Raw genomic sequence first — 21,174 nt, 5'->3', positions numbered from 1 at the left:
GCCCCACCCCCACCGAAATTGCAGAGAATTTATTTAGAGTTGTGTTGCAGTGTATCGTGCATGATGAATTCTGGCAAAAAGAAACTAAAATGATATAGGAAATAAGGCTAAGCTTTCCCAGAGCAGAGGACTAAATTGGGAAAGCACAGGCCTTCTACAATTTATTTTCATAAGCTCTGGATCCTGGTACAAATAATGACTGATACTTATCAGAATTTCCTATAAATTGGTTTGATAGAAATGAATTTCCTTGTCTATAACCATACGAAACTACCATTTATAACATGCTATTCTAATACTTGCTTTAAAAGTATAACGCTTTTTAAAAGTAGAAATATGTCTAGCATTTGATATAATGCCCTGCATGTCACAAAATGAGAAGAAAAACTTAAGAATTCTAGAATGTTGGAGCTAAATGGAATTTATCTGCCATGTTCAAAACCTGATTTATGTCGAAATCGTCCTATGGCACCCCACCAGTCAGAGGAAGAGGCTTTGTGAGATTAGATGAAAGGTGCTGTCCTGTACCTCGTTCTGGTGGCTGATCGTCAAGCTGCAGGTAACATATTAGGGGACTGGGTCATGTCTCAGGGATTATGTCCTAAGCAAGAGGACAAAAAAAAAAAAAATCCATAGGTATTGCTCCCATTTCGCTTAAAATTCATAATAGTTGATGTGATAACAATCCCTTAAAGCTATAGAGTTGTCGATATCCAGATTTTAATGAAAAATGTAAGACTTTTATTTTGTTCTCCTGATTGTTTCTACATGCACGAGATGCATCCTGGTTCCGGCTTTACTGGTTTTGGTAAAGTCTAGTTTCCACCGAATACGCCCATGGTCGCCCAAACACACACGTCAAGATTAACAGAATTTAATCGCACCCGTTAGGCACCTACTTCCTTGCTTCCTCCCATCTTGCCTCAAACATGCATGAGTCTGGGTGGAGAAAGACAAATCCTTTCAGTTCGTCCTTCAACAACAGCCCACTCACCTGTTTGACCAGGTAAGTTGTCTTATTGCACCGTTTTAATTCAGCTAGGATTTGTGAAAACTAAAATGGTACAGAATATCCCACACGCAGACATGTAATGGCCGGGTCTGAATTTTCTTTTTTTAATTATTTTTCTGTTATTTTTTATAATGAAGCTCAGAATTTGTATTACTATTGTATTACTGCACAGTTTTAAGGTGTTTTATACAATAATTCCTAACCTGTAATTAATACATAGAGTGAATAGTTCATGATTGTTTCATTGATGTGTCTGAACTTATAAAAAGTGGTAAAATATCTCTCCTAACCACTCTTTTTTTCCTGCACCTGAATCTCTTTTCTATTTCTCTAATGAATTTGAAAATTCTAGTGTAGAAAGGCTACAGACATTTCCAGATGCTGATAAACAGATGACACCTGAAAAAAAAGCAAGAGTAAAGAAAAGAAAGATGTAATCACTTATTAATGCTAATTATTGCCAAAACAAGCACTTTACACATTTCCGATGGAGGGATCCTTAGAGTAAAACTCATCACCACTACATACCAGTCAAGACGGTATCATGAATATATGAGCATACATATGGTAGCATAACTGGCTCGTCTTGGCAAACCAAAAGAAATGGATAGACACGCATTTTACATAAATTTTCCTAGCAATAGCTGATATGAAATCCATCATCACCAATCTGTCTCTTATTAGTAGCTGAGGGGATAATGTGGCCTTGCTTTTTTAATTGTTAAACTTTTCATTTTGAGATCATTGTAGAACACGCAGTCCTAAGAAATAATAACAGAGAGATTCCATGTACCGTTTAACCAGTGGTAACATCTGGAAAAAACTATGGTACAACATCCCAGCCAGAATATCGACACCGATACAGCCCAAAGGCAGAACAGGTTCACACCACGAGGATCCCCGCTGCTGGCCTTTCACAGCCGCCATCCCCCCACCCCCAATCCCACCCCAACTCCTGGCGACACCGATCTGTTCTGTGTTTCTATAATTTTTGTTATTTCAAGAATATTACATAAAAGGAATCTTGCAGCATATAACTAACTTTTGGGATTTTTTTTTTTTCACTCAAATAATTTCTGCAGATTCCTGTTGATCAATGTATCAGCAGTTCATGCCTTTTACTGCAGAGGATTCATGGGGTAAATGCCCAGGCATGCAGTTGCTGAGCTGTATGACAGTTACATGTTTAGTTTTATACAAATCTGCCAGACTGAGACTACTTCCTCCCACAAAGAGACACCCTATATCCAGTCGAGGGAAACCCTTTCCACTTCACCAGGCAGCCCACCAGGAACGAGAGAGGAATCCAAAGGTATCCCATAAACCACACCGATCGAAGTAACACCGTTAACACAATAAAAAGTTATCACTGGAATGGCGGCCCCCGAAAGTGTCCAACGCCTGCACGCTAAACCTAAAAAGAGTGGATGCATACAAAATAAAACATCGAAATAATACCTGAGTCCTAACATGATAGGCGAAATGTCTAGGATACAATCAAAATTCACCTGTCATACCAGAACCAAGAAAATCACAACTCGAATGGAAAAAAAAACTCAATCAGCTGACAACAATACTACAATGCTAAGATAAATCACACGTCGGAATTACCCAACAAGGATTTAAAAGCAGCCGTCGTAACAATACTTGCGCGGTCGATTACACATTCTCTGGAAACAAATAAAAAGATAGAAAAACCTCATCAACAAAACAGAGGTCACAAAAAAGAACCAAATGGAAATTACAGATATGAAAAAAATGCAATACCAGTAAGATATTGTGATTTATGAGAACTGTGACTGTATTAGTTCATTCAGATGATCAAAATACATTTCTGGGATACATTTGGTCTTCATTTACCGTGCCTGGCTCACAGCTCCCAAACCTTTTGCAATTCCTAAGTGAGGGGAGCAACAGCAGTCTCTCTTATGTTAAAGAGATGACGTTTGGACCCCACCCAACTCTATGATTAGAGAAAGAAGTAACAGCCACTCATTTAGTTAGAGTGTTTTGTATTCTGTGACTGTCTTTGTCAGTCCTGACTACTGTAACAGAATAGCACAGGCTGGGCGTCTTATTAACAACAGAAATGTATTCCTCACAGTTTTGGAGGCTGCAAGTCCAAGATCAAAGGGGCCAGCATGGTCAGGTTCTGGTGAGGGCCCTCTTCTAGGTTGCAGACACCTGACTTCTTGCATCCTCACAAAGAGAACGCGAGAGCTCTCTAGGGTCTCTTTATAAGGGCACTAATTCTACTCGCAAGGACTCCAACTTCACCAATTTAAAACCTCCCAAAGACCCAGCTCCTTGTAGCTTTGCACTGCAGGTGAGGATTTCGACATGTGAATTGGGAGCAGGGGAAGCACAAATATTTAATCCATAACAGGGACCTTGTTTTTGTCTGATTTTATCACAGCCTCGGGGTAAGTCAGTTTTCTATGAGACCGTTTATGTCCAACAAGAGAATGACGTGGCCCAGCTGTGGGTGACAGGCCAGCTTCCAGAGGCCAGGGGCTGCTCTCTCTCTCTTCCTTTCTTCCTTTCTCAGATGTTACTTGGGTAACATTCTGTCGGACAGTATATGCACTGAGCCTTTCTACGCCTTTACAAGCACGGTTGTCTCTTAGATCTATTTTTTTAAATTCTGACAACTAGATCTGATTCTTATTGTTTTCTCTATTTCTAAGAGTATTCCATTTAATAAGCAAGTGAGTAAATTTTACAGTGTAATTAGAATAATGATAGCGACGACCTTGGGTATTCAAAATGACTGAAAAGGTGCAGACAGCAACAATACCCGTTAGAACACATTTTCAGGGATAATTAGGTATCTGTTGGGGCAACTGATATGCTCCGTTAGGTTGAGCTGAATTGTACTAATTGACATATAATTAATAGAACAATTAAAACACTGGACTGCAAAAAGTGCCAGTAATCTTAGAGTGAGACACTCATAAATACTCACCTAGAATAAAATGGGACGTCATTGTCTGAACCCACGCCATCTGACCCGAAGCCCCCACATCTTAAATACGCAAAACACATGGGAAGCAAAGAGGGTACAGATTATGCTAACAGTGCTGAAGAACACAATTTGGATGTTTCTACGATGACTTGAGATCCCCAACTGGCAGGTTTAGACATGGGGTCCCTAAACTGCATGTGGTGTGGTGAGCAGGTTTTTACAGGGATTGGCTGAGAAAAGCTGTAGGACCGACTGCGGGGAGAGAAGAATGTCCAGATGGAACTGAATTTCCGTGCTCTAAGAGCTCTGGGGAATGTCATAGAAAAAGCAAAAGGAAGGGGCAATGACTCAAGGGCTTATGAAACAAGAATATTGTTGGAGAGCATGTGACCTGGCTCCAGACCTGGAGCTTCAAATAGCACCCACCATGACCTTGACGCGATGAGCACTTGGTGTGTCTGCTGCGTGTTCGTTGTCCACTGCACTAAACCATCTGCCACTCGGCCTTCGCAAGGATCACTGTCCTTCCACAGAAATGTCTCCTCTGATGGTTCCAAACCTCTCGAATCTTTCCTGTCTCCCAAAATTATTTTTATGATGTTTGTAACCAAGCATTTTTTAATAGAAGTGTTTAAATAAATAAGCAAACAAGAAAAGGGCATGTTTGAGTACCTACAGGCCACTTTAGTCAAGGAACCAGACGATGTTTGGGAACACCTGTGCTCTCCTGCAGTGTGGCCTTTTAGGACAGTGACTGGCCTGTGTGTGACCTGCTATCATATGACTGTTTCTTAAAAAGCAGGGCTTTCTTAAACTAAGTCAGCAGTATCTTATCCATTTTCAAGGGCAGAAAGGAAGAGAAATAATATTGAAACCCACCACTGTACCATAGAGGCTTCAGATAGCAAATATCTCCATAGGCCTTCACTTACAAATACAGTCGGGGTGGGAGGATGGGGCTGAAGGGTCGGAGACGTAAATCTCACCAAGAAGGATGAGAGGGTACAAATCGTTTTCCCTCCTTTATCTAAATATTCGATGTCTGCTGCTTGCTACAATGCAAATTACCACAAATCTAATTCGAGTCGCTTCTGAGTTAATCAAAGAGGGGACTTTGAATACAATTTTTATAGCTACTCACGAAGACATGCTAACTAAACAAGGCTGAAAATAGGCATGAGAATATGTCCGCCTGCATAATGACTTCATGTGCTTGTGTGTGCCTGAGTATATGTATGGCGACGCCGTTTTTATCACATGTGCTTGGACAGCAAATTTACTTGTGATTTCCACAGTTTCCTATAAAAATCCACATACAGAAAAGGAACTATATATAATTTAAGAATTTTGATTTACAACTTTGTTTCCAAAATGGTTATATATAACATAAGGCCTCTGAGATTACTAAGAAAAGATCCAAAATTTATAGAAACATTTGGCACTGAGAAGATGAACAAACACAAAAAGAATGTTAGAGAATCCAGTGTTATTTGTCATCTGGTTATATATGAAAGTTTCTTTACAATACGAATTAATGAATATTTTATTAAATCATTTTATTTAGTATATCCTGTTTTCAGATTTTATTTTTTAAATTATAAATGAATGTTGTTATTTGTGAGATAATCTGCAGAATCATAAAAGGCAGCACTTAGAAGTGTACAGAACATTTAAAAGTGAAAAATTAAGAAAAATAATTTTGAAAACATTAATTTGAATTTAAAGGTTCTGGAAGTATTTTACATGTATCAATAACAGTTCAAAGGTCTAACTCTTTTTAAAAATTAGGTTTAAGTAAATATCTTGGACTACAAGATTATTTGACTTTTATCAAATGATCTCTTTAGCATTCATCAAGAGAATAGTCCATTCCATTGCTTTTGCCTTAATTCTTAGCTCTTTAAGGAAGAAACTAGTTTTGAGAAACTAAGGGGTTCATCTAGGCCAGGGTAAAGAAAAGGTAGACGCACCCAGAAATAACTTCCCAAAATAGAGCATCGAATGACTGTTTCATGGTATTTACCAGAAAAGAAAAATACTGAAACAATTTGGAGCAAATTTACTGAAACAAATAGATCTGAGCATTTTCTAAATAGGATGACAATATAATTTATGATCCAAACTGGGAAACCTTCAAGAGGGAAACAGGATACTATAATTCTGCCAAGACAATTAAAAGCATAAACTAGGGCTCAGTTGTCTTAGAATTAATCTTTAGACAATCGACATTTAACCATTTCCCTGAGTTGCTGTATCACTGGTCATACGTTTACATGCAATACAGTCTTGCATGATGAGGCACAGCTTATTTGTGTGGTACTCACATGGGTTACATGTTTTATGCTACAGATTTTCCTGTGATTGAGTGTGTACAGGTTTGTCCCTTTGCCTTCATGATTTTTTGTTGAGTAGGCTTGTGACGCTTCTGGCCAAGATGTGTTGCATCCTGGGGGGTTCTGGGAAAGGTTTCTTTATTAAGTTAAAAAAAAAAAAAAAAAAGACCCACGGAAGAAAGAGTTCCTCTTGATTAAATGCATGTGATACGTGAAACTACATAGTCATTTTACATCCATGCAAGGAACTAGTCCACGGACTAAGCTGAGGATGGCAGAGTGAAAAATGGAAAGGACTCAGGGTTTTTTCATTTTTGAGCCAGTATCTAAGAGATACTGTGAACTTAAGATTGTTGCTCTTACTGTTTAAGCAGTTCTGAGTGACCTACGATCATAAGCATTTTAACTGACATGACAGTATCTGCAAATTTAATTAAAAATGTTGCTTATTTTCTTTCCCTGAGATGTAATAATAAGAAAAGGGACACAGATAAACAGATGATAGATATCCTTGGCAGAGCATTCAATTTCACACATCTCAAAGCCATACACGTAGTAGATGAGTTTAAAAGATAAAACGTCTATAGAAAAAAATAGAAATTAAATCTATGATTAAATGACATTTAAACTTTAGCTTATTATAATTTCTAATGTCTTCGGCTCTATGATGTTGGAGATAGAGTTTGTATTCCTTATAGAAAAGAACCAGTTGGTACCCTTTCATACCTAACTTCTCAGTATTAAATATGTAACATCTTGATATCTTTAGATTTTATTTCTTTAGAAATTTGCAAATTTCCCTGTAAGCACTGAGGAACAGGCATCATAGAAAAACTAAGGTGAGTAATGGTAACTGCCTCATCACTGAGCCATTGGGAGTTGTACTGCACAGCGCAAAAAGGTGCCCCGACTTCAGGACATAGCAGGAGTGTATCCAGACACGCAGGGCCTTTGAAGCCCAGAGCTCCCTGTTCCCCAGCAGGAAGGAAGGGGAGCCATAGAATCCTCGCAGCACCTCAGTCAACTTATTCGGCTGCAGGATAGGATGAAAGACCAAATATTTTTCCTCAGTGGAAACCACTTAAATGATGTTAATGGTTGACACCTACCAGCGTCTGAAGTGAAGCATTTACTACAAGCTCTCCAGAGATTGTGAAATAAATGCAAGATGTTTTACACCAGATATTTATAGAAATAACCATTTCACATCATGGATAGACAATGAGTCGTGTGTGTGTGTGTGTGTGTGTGTGTGTGTGTGTGTGTTGTAGTTACTGAGTTCCATACCATTAAACTGCCTAACATTACAAAATATGAAGTTAATGCCTTCAATGAAATAAGATTGTTGTATATATTTTTATTACAAATGCATAAATGATCATTACGTTTTTCCTGATAAAGAAACTGAGTTAAATATTAAGAGAAATAAAGAGCAAAATAAAGAATAGGTGTATTTTATTTCTGTTAAATCTCAAATATATTAAATAACCCAAAATTATGTGTTACGTGAAAGAACATGAGGATACTTATCACCATATAACCTGAATATGGCAGATGGTCTGGTATCTAATAATGATATTAACTTCTGAACTTTCTCAATGAGCCAGGTCCAAGTTTAACGTGTTTCCTATATTAAAACCCTTATATATCACCTGTGAGCACGACCGCCCGCATTTTCTAGATAAGAACCGAAGCAAGAGGGTCAATAGTTCATCCAGTCATCGCAAAGTAATAAAAGATGGGCTCAAACTAAGGCTGTGTAACGTTAGAGTCTGTATATTTCACATCTGTTGAACAAATTAATGGTGTTTGCTCAGATCAAACTTGAAAATAGTAGCTGCAGACATTTAATAATTCTTTGGGTAAAATCAAATTTCAGATAGGTCAATGGAAGGGAAGCCTTCTGAAATCCCCTAGGTATTAGAAGTCACGCCCCAGGTTTCTCCCTTAGAAATTAGAAGTCATGCCCTAGGAAGAAAGAGGTCTGCTTTAGTAAACAGGGAAAAGAGAAAAAGAAGCATCAAAACAAAGAAGGGCAACGCGTGGAAAGAGATGGAGGCGCGTCCAGACCTAAACACCCCGCCGGACGCGGCAGGAGATCCGGGGCGGGGAGCGCCAGCGGCCCCATCCCTTTTCCCACGGGCCTGGCAGCCCAGGACACCGGCGCTCGCGTCCCGGGCAGGGGATTCCGAGGTCCCAGGGCCCGCGGCACCCGGCGCTCCCTCACCGAGCCTGACCACGCCTTCCCGGGGACCTTGTGGGCGGGGCGTTCGCCAGGCACCGCCCACTCTCCGCTCGCGTGGACCGGCCGGGCTTCCTATTGGTCGAGGCGCGAGCATGCGCGTTTCGGCCACGCGCGGGCGCGGAGTTGGCGTGGGCGTCGGCAGGTGAGCACCTGCGGTTGGAGAATTTCTGGGTAAAGTTTGAGTTAACTCCTGAAATGTTAGTCAAACGTCCAGCTTTTAGTAGGAGTAACTTTATTTTTCACACAGAGGTAATAACAGTAATTTGTGAATGTGGGAGGTAGAGGAGCAGGGAAAGAAGAAGTCAGAATCAAAAACGATGTAATTAATCTCCACGTATTAAGGACAGAAGCCCAAAGCTAACACCTACTGCTCCCAGCCAAAAACAAACAAAAGAAAACATAAACACCCTTAATGGGATTTTTGCCAATATGACTACTGATTGTACAAAGAATGACACAGTATATTAGAAGCACCCAAAAAATACAGTACCCAATTAAAATTATAAGAAGGACCCGCCGGAGTGAGGTGCTGCCCCGCCGCTCCTCCGCCCGGCCTCGCCCTGCCTTGTCGGGGACCCGCCTCTGGGAAAGGGGGAGCAGCACCGCTTGATAAGGTGGCTGCAGGACGCAGGGGCGCCTGGACCTCTGAGTTGCTCCCAGGAAGTGATTATAAGTTGTTAGTTATAAGAAAGAATGTTGTCACCATTACATTTTCACAGTGCTGGGTAACTCCTAACCGTTCCTTGCCATATATATATATAGTTTGGAATTAGGGTCATTCTTTCATTGAACAGATATGTACCTGCCCTTTGCCAGATGCTGTTCTGATGCCTAGGGACAGAGTTGAATTAGATACATGCAGTGAATTGACTTTTTAATGTGATTACCAATTACTTTCCTTAAGGCTTAATTTTTTGGTCAAATATAATTGTCCAGAGGAGCATAAACTTAACTGGTAGTCGCAACCCAAAAACCTAAATTATGGCTTGAGTTTCACTTTAAATCTTTCTTTATAAATCTTTCCTGAAAGTTCTTCAGGACAACACTGTGTAATGAGTATGAAAATTCTATAAATGAACTTTATTTTACTCTTGATACCTAGAAAAGCATAAATGTTTGAGTTCATTGGAAATGATACACTTTTAATGATAATATAGTCTCCGAGAATATAGCCAAGTTGACCTGCGTACTAGTAGATTGCTCAGCATTAGAATGAAAGCTTCGTGAAGAAATCTGCAATTAGTTGAGATTTTTTTTTTCTTTCTCAAAAAGAGAACAACACAAAATGCCCATTTTGTTAGCCCTGCTGTTTCAGTCGCTGTGTAATTAATCGCATTTTATCACATAGATTCAGTACTCCCCCACCATCCACCGTTTTGCTTTCCACCGTGTTAGTTACAAAAAATTATAAGTGCAGAATTCGAAAAAAATAAACAACGTATAAATCGTAAGTCGTGCACCATTCTGAATAGTGTGCGACATCTCTGTCCTGCCTGGGATGCGAATCTTTCTTTGTCCAGCGTGTCCACACCGCATATGCTGCACTTAGTAGCCATCTCAGTTGTCAGACCAGCTATCGCAGTATCACAGTGTGCTTGTGTTTAAGTCACCCTTATCTTACTTAAAAATGGTCCCAAAGTGCAAGGGTAGTGATGCTGGCAATTCGAATATGCCAAAGAAAAGCCGAAAGTGCTCTTCTAAGTGAAAAGGTACAGAGTTCGGTACTATCCCTGGTTTTTGGCATTCGTTGGAGGTCTTGGATTGTATCCGCCATAGGGAACTACTGTGGTATTACTATCCTCGCTTTAAAGATGAATAGTCTAGGCCCAGGTCAGTTAAGTAACTTGCTCAAAGTTGCTCATCTCATTATGGCACATTCTGGGCCTAAAACTCAGGGAGTCTTGACTCCAGATTCTCCCTTCAAACCCCTGTGTTTCTGAATTAGGGATTCATTTGTCTGTTACTCCTAGTTCAATGATGAACGTTCTATCTCTTTTTAAGTACATGTAGTGTTCACGCCATCGACCCTGGTCATTACTTTGGCATATTTCTGTAAGGTGGGTATGGATATATCCTACTCTAGAGTTTTTGTGCTATAGTATATCTTACTCGTCTTTTTTTGTAAACGAAGGGACATTTCCCCATTTAACATTTGGGAGGAGCATTGTATAATTTTGAAGGGCCAAAAGCATCTCAGAGAAAAGATAGATAAATTCGGTGTATTTTTATTAATACGATTTTTACTTGTATTTTTGTGTGGATGTCGTTGCAGTCTTAAAGATTTGAGGGACTTGATATTTTGCAAGTCTGTTATTGTGTAATAACTTTTTTTTCATTTTTTATTTTCCAGTGCTATATAGCCATAGCACTAAAAGTCTCCTCATCACTTTGCGGACACGCTGTAACTATGACAATGTTTAAAGCTCTCTTAAAGGAGTGGCCGTTTGTGGCTCTTTGTATGTCCTTTGGTGGAGAGGAGCTGTTTCTTCAGCCTCCGGGTCACCCTCACGTGGCTTAGTGTAGAGTCGTGATAGTTGCTCATAGAAGCATCTTCGTGTGATGCCGGGTTCTTAACCAAGGCAACACGTGAGGATCCCCGTGGGATCCTTCACAGACTGTATGTGTCCAAGTCTTACCTCCCTAGAGAGTCTGATTCAGTGACTTTACTGAGGGAGCCCTGGCCCCCTGGGTTATTTTAATAAGGAGCTGGGTTGAGGACCATGGGTGTAAAGTTGGCACAAGGAATTTGTCTCATACGTTTTCTTGCTGATCACATGGCTTTGAACCCATGCTTAATTTTACAAGTCATGCAAAGTAGTGTTAATAAGTACCAGCCCACCAGAGGTCATTGGAGTGGGATTTAAGATTATTTATTAATTTACAAGTTTATTGCCAAAGGAGTTACTGGAATATGCGCTGGAGGTTGGAAGGTATGGGTTTGAAGGGTGGTGTACAGCCGCCCACACACTGTCGCCTGTCAAGCCTCTACAGAGCTACATAGGACCTAGAGCTCTTTCATGTCCTGCACTGAGCTGTTTGTCTTCAGACTTCTTGTTATGCTGTTTCAGACGGCTTAGGCTGCAGTAGCTGGCAGAGGTTTTTATACCACAAAATGACATGTGAGCCATCAAGTTATCAACCTCACGAATGCTCCTACAACATGGAAGCCAAGAGAAGAGCGCCTCAGGAGAGTATCAGCTGGGTTGAACGCTGGCAAGACATTGGATTTGGCAACTTTAAGGCACTGGTGACCTTGGGAAGGCCAGCTTCGGTGGAGCAGGGATAGAACCTGAGAGGCATTGAGGAGAAGGCGAATGATACAAGGGAAAAAAAAAACAAACCCTTTGCAAAGTATTTTGCTGAGAGGTGCCAGGTCAAAATCAAGTTCATTATTCATTGCACACAGAATGCCAGGCACTGTTAGGGAGTTGGGGGGAATACAGGGCTAAGTGTGACATGTGCCCTACCCTCAGGGAACTTACGAGCCATTGAGAAAGTCACAGAAGCACGCAGGAGGGGCATTTTCCCGTCTTGTGAGTTAAATGAGTTAAGACGCTTGGAACAAGGCCAGACACGTAGTAAGTCCTCAGTGTGTCTAGCAATAATAACGACATTTACTTACGTGCTATGTACTAAGCATAATTTAACTCACTTTATCTTTACACTCTCAGTGTGTCTAGCAATAATAACGACATTTACTTAGCACGTGCTATGTACTAAGCATAATTTAACTCACTTCATCTTTACACCATTAGTCACTAGTATTGATCCTGTTTACAGGTGAAGAAACTAAGGCATAGAGAGTAATGTGTCAAAGGTCTCAGCCCTTAAGTGGCAAAGCCAGTAGCGTCTGTGCGGTCTGGTTGCAGGCTGTGTAATTTAGCCACTAACTGTGCTGCCTCTCTGTGTGCCTGTGTGTGCACACAGGCACATGTCAGAGCTAATGGCGTTTCCTCCAGATGTAGCCAAGCTGAGAGAGAGCTAAGCCTGGGGAGACGGCCTCATTGGGGAGATACCGAGTGGGGGAGTTGGGGGAGGGCAAGCGTGAACCGGGCTGAGAGGTGTGGAGGCGGGGGCAAGCGTGAAACGGCCAAGCGTGAACCAGGCTGAGAGGTGTGATGGGGGTGGGGGCAAGCGTGAACCGGGCTGAGAGGTGTGATGGGGGGAGGGGCAAGCGTGAACCGGGCTGAGAGGTGTGACAGCTTGGTGGTCTCACCACGTGGAAGTCTGAAGTCCGAAGGAGAGATAGGGAAGGGAATGAGACAGGCTGAGCTGAAGGTTGACAGGATCAGGTGCTGAAGTCCCAGACTCCGATTAGAGACTTCAGATGTCACCCTGCGGCAGTAAGTGGGAAGCTTTTGAAAGACTTGTAAGGACTGAAAGGACTTGGAACCTCTCATGTGAAAGGCCTAAGGGCAGGTGGGGAGGGTGAGGGGGGAGACACGTTGGAAACTGTTGAGTTTTCAAGAGAAAAAGTAGGAAGAACCAAAGGTGACCTCAGAGAGCAAAGAAGAGAGTTTAATGAATTAAGGAGGATTTGGTAAGAGATTTACTGTAAAAATCTCTGCTCCTGAAATACTGTTTTTTTCTTCTTTTCTAGAGATGATAAGTAGCCAAGGATTTAAATGGTGCAAGACCATTTTTCTAAAGCTGACTTTATCTTTTAACGTTTCTTGGAGAGCGCATTTGTTTGGAGGGAGTTGGGTAAACTCTTAGCAACGAAAAAGACACCCTCCTGATGTAATACTGCACAGGCCTCATGTGTCCTCTGCTCCCTTCCTGTGCCCTGCCCCTCCCAAGCCGCCCTGTGGCTTGTCGGCCCCCTGAGCCCAGGGGCCCTCATTCCTCCTGTCAGTGGGGAACTTTAGGGAGTTCTTGACCAATTCTCAAAGAAATATATATATATATGTTGTTATATATGTGTATGTATATTATAAATGTAAATACATACACATACATATGTATGACTAAAGACTTCCTGGTACAATATAGACACTAGTGTTGACGGTGGATATTTAACTCTGAGGAACTTATGCTGCTAAAATTACTTTAATAATGAAAAAATAATTTAGAATTCTTATATTGAATAATATATATAATATATTGAATTTTGGGATTATTGCCTTTAAAAATGAACCTATACAACATACCAGATTATATATTAATATAACTTTAAGATGATTATTATCAAAGCTCTATTTCTGATATTTTTAAGTGCTGATAAAGTTTACGTTTTATGAGGCCGGTATTGTAAAGTAGATTTTGAAATTTCATTTTGATTTTTTTTAATATTCACTTCCAACATTGCTTTTGGCTGACGAGACTGACATCTTCAAATTTTGAAGAGTTTATGTATTCTCTTTCAGGGCAGATATGAAATAATCTGTGGAGTATGCGTATATGCTTGATAATAAATGGGTTTTCTTACAGTGATTACTGAAAACAACCTTTAGAATCGGTGGCGTGGGTCCCACGCCTTGCATAGCTAATGAAGTAGATCGTCTGAGCTCCCAGTGCTGGTCGTGGGGGAGGGTGGAGCACACATGCAGACCTCAGCCCTGCTCTGCAGTAGCATGCTGACAGGGGCAAGAGTTACTCTAATCTCATAAGGGATTACAAATCGCTTTTAATCCTGTTGGCATTCAAAATAGCCGCCTCTATTTCTTCCTGAAATGAAGACAGTTAAACATGGTATCTAACTTACCAGTAGGACAAGAAATATTAATGTTTATAAAAAGGTTTATAGGATTCTTTACTTTGAAGAGCTATTTTGCAAACACAATTTTTTTAAGTAAAATCTTCAGTCTTTTTGTTCTATGACTTTATTCTAGAAATCCTTGACATAATGATCAGAATGCTGTGCCTTGTCTAGAATGCTAAATTTTAAATAGGCAATGAGAGGACATAGATTTAAGTATATAGAAAAGCAGTAAATGGGGAGCCTGGGGATGTGGGCTGCCGTCAGTCAGGACTGTGCTTGTCAGGCCTTGAATCATGATTTTATCCCGAAGGTGGTAAGTTCCTAAAGGACGTAGAGTAAGGACCGTGACATTGTGTGGTGTGCAGGGCTGTTAACCAAGGTGAGATGCCACTGCTTGATGATGGGGTGATGGGACTGGGGGAGAAAGGGACAGCTTTGAGATACTAATTATTTCTATCAGAATAGCTAGTGTAGAGGTTGTGGCTCTTCACTAGAAGCAGATAGCAGAGCATGTTTCGTTGGAGTCTCAAACAACAGAATATCCGTGTAGCTCCTTCCGTCATTAAGTTTCTGTTTGGATTTCACGCTGCTGGAGAAGCGCTCCTTGAGCATCCGTGACAGTCATCTGTTGCTCATGGAACACCATGAGCTCCCCTCAGAGTCTCAGCACCCCCGCAGGGGACCGCGAGACTGGCCTGGCCAAGTGGATATGAACACTGAAGGGCCTCGCGTGAGCCCCCAGTTAGTGACGACCCCCCAGTTAGTGACCACCACCGCAGCAGCTGTGGAGGGTCGATGGAGGCACGCCTTGCCACCACCACCACCACCGTCTGGGTCCCTAAATGACACACTGCTGACCAGTGGGGGACGTATAATGTGAATAAGAAATAAACTGGTCACACTCAGCCTCTGAGCTTACTTACTACAACATGGTCCGAGCTAACACACCGTTCCATGTAAACGAGCCGGCCTACCCCATTCCCCGTCTTCTGGGCCTTGACTGTGCTGTAGTTTATTTTTATATTACCGTCTGGGTCCCTAAATGACACACTGCTGACCAGTGGGGGACGTATAATGTGAATAAGAAATAAACTGGTCACACTCAGCCTCTGAGCTTACTTACTACAACATGGTCCGAGCTAACACACCGTTCCATGTAAACGAGCCGGCCTACCCCATTCCCCGTCTTCTGGCCCTTGACTGTGCTGTAGTTTATTTTATTTTGTTTTTTTATAGCGCTCATCACCACCTGACATATGTGCTTGTTTTACTCTCTTCCCTCGTCACCCCTCCCCACCCCCATATAAACTCACTGAAACTTAAGCCCCGTGCCAGGCCAGAATCGCTATCTGTTAGATGATTGAATGAAGTCAGCCACTTCTCTTTGCAATTTTAACAGAAACAAGGAAGGAAATGCCATATTAAGTTTTATCAATTCTCATTTGAGATGAGTTAGTACTTTTAAAAAAGGGCTTTGTGTGTTTTAAGGTGATAAACATGAAGCGTTATTTAACAGAAACGTCTTTTATTCAAATCATTCAGTTTGTGGAAAGTACGTAGCAGCGTGTATGGCCCGCAGTGCTGGAAGGCGTCTGGCCGGATGGAAGCCTCGTTATGCTGAACTCTTACGGATTCTAAAGGCGATTGGCACCGAGACGTGAAAAGCGGCTTCTCTTTCTGCTTAGGAGTTGCTGCAGGCAGGACTCACTACTGTGCCTCCTGTCTTTCGCCCAGGGAGTGGCCTCTGCTCCCTTCCACAAAGATTTTTGGAATAAGATACTTCTGTATACCTAGGCGCATGGGAAGGAATTGAAGGCAAAAGCGGTCATTTTAAGTTGAAAATCTCCAAGTAAGCAATATTAGACAACATAACGGAGCCCTTAATTTTCGCATACCCTCCTGTGACCATCCAAAGAGCGTCATATTTAAGAAAATCTTGAGCACGCACTGGTCTGACGTTCACTGACCCTGAGCAGCGGTGGCTGGTGAGAGCACAGTGACCAGACACAGCAACCGCACAGCAAGTGCGTGGATTCCGTCTCTCTGTGTGAAAACTTAGTTTTCATTTGAGTTTCAAAAACACTTATCAACTGCAGTTTGTAAACTTGTTTAGAAAGTACAAATATTGGCTCAAACATAAAATATTTTTCTGAATTTGAATAAAAACTTGAAACTGAAGTTTTTCCTTTTTGTTATTTTAGACACTGACGAATGAATCAAGAAAATAATGATTATCACCAGTTACTACGTGATCATTACTGGCTGTTACCAGTTAGTACATGAATGTACTTTTGCCATACGCTACAGGGCATGTAAAATGACATACTCTGGGGACCAAATATGCTGGATTTTTGTTTGAGAAGTTTGGGAGGAGGAAGTAGCAAATGACAGAAGAATGGCCAGTTAGAAAATTCAAGAATGTGATGCCCTGGAGACCGATAGTGTTTCAAGGAGAAAGCAGCAGCTGGGGTCATCACTGTCATAGGTGAAATAAGAGGTGACCCGAGAGGTATCTCTAGGACTTAACAATACGCAGGTCACGGTGGCCAAAGAGTGATTTTGGTGGCGCGGTGGCACTAAAGCCTGACGAGCGAGTGTCAGAAAGAATGCACAGGGAGAGCGGAGCCCCTAGTTACTAACATACAGTACGCTCGGATGCATGAATTCAAGTTCAAGACATCGAAAAATAAATAAACATCTTTAGGAAGCAGGATAAAAAAATAATGAAATAAAGCAAGTAGAAGAAAGAAGAACATTAGGCAATGAGTACAAAAAATGTTTTAATAAAATCCAAATGTATGTTCTTTGAAATAACTAATAAAGACAATGGAGAAAAAGAGATATAAATGTCATGATCGAAAAGGGAGATGTAACTATACATGCAAAGAATTTTTTAAATGTAAAAGTATACAATGCTAGATACCATCTGTCAGCCCCGTTTCTACATCCTCATGATATAGAGGAAAAATCGTGGGATCTGAAGCCAGAAGACTTAGGGCCTGCAGGGCTAGTGGAGGAGAGTGGTTAAAAGCATAGACTAGAGCATGTTACACATCAAAGTGGCTTATTACCTCAACATCATAAAAACAAATAGGACTTTAAAATACTTCAACTATGTTCGTCTCAATAGATGCAGGAAAAAAGTTGACAAAATTCGGCATTCATTTATGATAAAAACTCAACAAAACGGGTGAAGAGAGAACATAGCACAACAAAGACCACACATGACAGAGCCACGGCTAACATGCTCAATGCTGAAAAGCTGAAAGCTTTTTCTCTAGGAAAGGGTACAAGACAGTGATGTCCACTCTCTCCACTTTTAGTCCGAGGCACAGCAATTAGGCAAGAAAAAGAAAAGGCATCTAAATTGGAAAAAAAGTAAAACTATTTGCAGATCACGTGACACTATATATAGAAAACCGTAAAGATTCCACCAAAAAAACTTAGAATAAGTGAATTCAGCAATGTTGCAGAATACAAAATCAATATACATAAATCTGTGGTATTTCTATCCACTAATAACAGTATCAGAAATTAAGAAAACCCATTTATAATTGCATCAAAAACAATAAAAGGCCTAGGAATAAATTTAACCAAGGAGTTGAAAGACCTCTCTACTGAAAACTATAAGGCACAGATAAAAGAAATGGAAGAAGACACGAATAAATGGAAAGGTATTCTGTGCTCATGGATCGGAATATGTGATTAATATGTAATTAATATTGTTAAAGTGTCCGTACTATACAGAGTAATCTATAAATTCAGTGCAATCCCTATCAAATTCCAGTGGCATGTTTTACAGATCTAGAACAAATCTAAAATTTCTGTGGAACCACAAAAGATCCCGAATAGCCAAAGAAATCTTGAGACAGAAGAATCGAGTTGGACATGCTCCTGGATTTCAAGCTACAGATGACCCTTAAACAAGGCGGGTTTGAACTGCATGGGTCATTTGAGCTGTGCCAGTCAGTCGAAAAAATCTGCGTGTAAGGGGACCTGTGCAGTTCGCAGCCACGTTCGTTTAAGAGTCATCTGTGCAGCACAAGGTGATCGTAAGCAAAGTAGTGTGTGTTGTCATAAAAACAGACACCAGATCAGTGCAACAGAATTGAGAGCCAAGAAACAAACCCACACATACGTGGGTAATTAGTTTATGATGAACCAGAAGCATAGAACGGAGAAACGATAGTCTTTTCAATAAATGGTGTTGGGAAAACTGGACAGCCACATTCAAAAGAATAAAACCACTATCTTATATACAAAAATTAATGCAATGAAATAATGACTTGAATGTAAGACCTGAAACCATAAAATTCCTAGAAAAGAATATAGTAAGCTCCTTGACATCAGGCTTAACTTTTTTTGTTTGTTTATTTGTTTTTTGTGCATCTGACTCTAAAGGCAAGGGAAACAAAAGCAAAAATAAATGTGACTACATCAAACTAAAAAGCTTCTTCACGGCAAAGGAAATCATTAAAACAAAAAAGCAACCTACTGAATGGCAGAAGGTATTTGCATGTACCTTTAAAGCTGCTTATATCATATTCCTAGTGAAACTATTAATATTAGTGTGGACTCATGTCAGTTTGTTTGATTCATTGAGTTATAATCCACTACTATCATTATTTTGATGCTCAAATGATCCCAGATTTGGCTAGTAGGAAATTACGCATGCTGGCCCCATTAGCTTTGTGACATGTCATCAGTAGCCCTTAAACCCTTCTTTGCTTTTTGGCCCAAGATGTTCCAAACTCATCTTGTACTGGTCCCCTACCTCTGCTCAGGTGCTGGCCATTTCTCCAGGGAGCCCAGGTTCCTTTCAGTGGATAGTGATCTTCTAAACCAGGGTCTGGGTTCTAGGTGTTGGGGTCTCACTACTCCTGGGCAATCTCACTGAACAGAGCTGGGGGATATAGAGGAGCCCTCCTTCTGATGCTCAGACTCTGACACACCAAACCCATCTGTGCCCACTTCCACCTTGGCTCCTGGCATCCCGTGCCAGCTGACTGCACGCGCACACGCACACGCACACGCACACCTCCTGACTTAATCTCTGACATTTCTCATTGGGTCAGTCCTTCCCTGTGTGGATTTCTCTCCTCCCACCTAAGGTTTTGACGCACCCAGCCAAGCTGCTTCTCTCGTGGACACCCTGCCACTCTCCCCAGCCTGCTTGGGCTCCGTCATCTTGCCCCAGGCTTGGCTGCTCTCCAAGGATGGGCTGCTCACGCGGCCTTTCCTGCAAGTCCATGCTCCTCTCCACGAGATTCTTCCATGCTCTTCCTTGTTAGAGTTACTGAATTCATATTTACTGCTGTGTGTAATCCAAGGTGTCAGTACATCCAAATTTAATCATCTTTTCAATATTATGATAGGAAAACTGTCTTTTTATTTCTTCAAGAGTATCTTGGCTATTCTTGGTTTTTTTTCCCTTCCATATACAACTTAGAATTAGCCTTTCCCATTTCTCACAAAGCACTTTGGGATTTTGATTGGTATCATCGAATCGATGAATCAATTTTTGAAGAACCGAAATCTTTATCATAGCTCTCCATTTATGTAGGTCTTTATTGTCTTCTATTAGTTTTATAATTTTTGATACAGGTCTTACACATCTGTTTTTAATTTTACTCTTAGATATAATATGTCTTCCATTGTTTTCTAAATTATGTCTTTTGAAAAGTTACATGTTCTAAATCATAATTACTGATGTGTTACTTACGTATATACATATATATCTATATCTTACCAATATTCGTAGAGACTATTTTACTTTTTTATAATTAAATTTCTAGACTTCTAAAATTATTTACTTTAACAAAATATGAATAGGTATTGAATACTAATTTTTTATCTGTTGAAATAATGAACAGGTAATGATACTAGTTCCTTTCATCAGTTCAGGTAGAAAGGAAATTTATAGATGTTGCTAGTTATAAATTTTGCATTGCAAGTAAAAAGAACTCAGTTTAGTTATTATTTTTTAGTACACTGCAGGACTCACTCTGATAATTTTAGTATTAAATGTTTACCTTATTATTCAAGAATGAGATTGTCCTGTACTTTTTTACTCTCATCCTGTTCTTGCCTAGTATCAAGCTTATCACTTAGAATATGAGCTATTTGGGGGAAGATTAACCTCTTATTTAAACTTTTGGAATAGTTTATATGAAATTTGAATGATATAACTCTAAAATTTTGGTAGAACTCATCATAATATTACCATGGCCTGGTGTTTTCTTTATGGGACTACTTGGGACCACTGATGTAATTTTTTATGGTTATATAACTATTCATGCTTTCTATTTCTTCTTGAGTTAGCTTTGGTGCATCATCGAGTTAAAAAGTTAACATAGCAAGCCTGAGATTGCAATCCTTGCAAAGGCTTGCTTGCAGGGTTGGCCCCGTGCTGGCTTCTGGGAACATGGATTTTGGCAGAGCGTCTACCATTCCCAGAGTGGCTTATGATGCCACAGCTGTTTGCAGAAGCGATGTGGTTTATGCCAAGCCCTGCTTTCCTCTCAGAGTCTGGGCTTTTGGTACATGCTAGACAGAACCGATAAAAACCTTGGGCACTGGGTCGTTCTTGAGCATCTCAGGTAAACAGCACTTGGCGTGTGTTATCACAGATCCTTCCCGGACAAGTCAAACGTGTCCTGTGACTCCACTGGATGAGTATTCCTGGGACTTGTGCCTGGTCGGCTGCCTCCAGAGCTCACCCCTGTGCCTTTTCCCTCTGCCGATTCTGCTTTGTATCATTCGGCTGGAATGAGTCATAGCCAGGAGTATGACTACGTGCTGAGTCTCATGAGTCTTCCTAGCAAATCATCAAACCTGGGGATAGTCTTGGGGGCCCCAACACAGTAATATTTTCCTAGAAAATTTTCTGTTTAAGTGACAATTTCTAATTTGCTGTCA

General features: G+C 40.7%; 1 long non-coding RNA gene across 1 annotated transcript; it reads left to right on the top strand.

The window, feature by feature from the left end:
- Positions 1 to 8,649: 8,649 nt before the first annotated feature.
- Positions 8,650 to 16,434, top strand: LOC112484089. Its single transcript, XR_003047886.1, has 2 exons — positions 8,650 to 8,697; positions 15,799 to 16,434. It is a non-coding gene; the product is annotated as an uncharacterized LOC112484089 (long non-coding RNA).
- Positions 16,435 to 21,174: the final 4,740 nt, after the last annotated feature.

The sequence above is a fragment of the Pteropus alecto genome, unplaced genomic scaffold, assembly GCF_000325575.1.
Source record: "Pteropus alecto unplaced genomic scaffold, ASM32557v1 scaffold137, whole genome shotgun sequence".
In the NCBI taxonomy this organism is placed as follows: Eukaryota; Metazoa; Chordata; class Mammalia; order Chiroptera; family Pteropodidae; genus Pteropus; species Pteropus alecto.
Note: the sequence above shows the minus strand (reverse complement) of the source record. Positions and strands in the feature narration are given on the sequence as shown.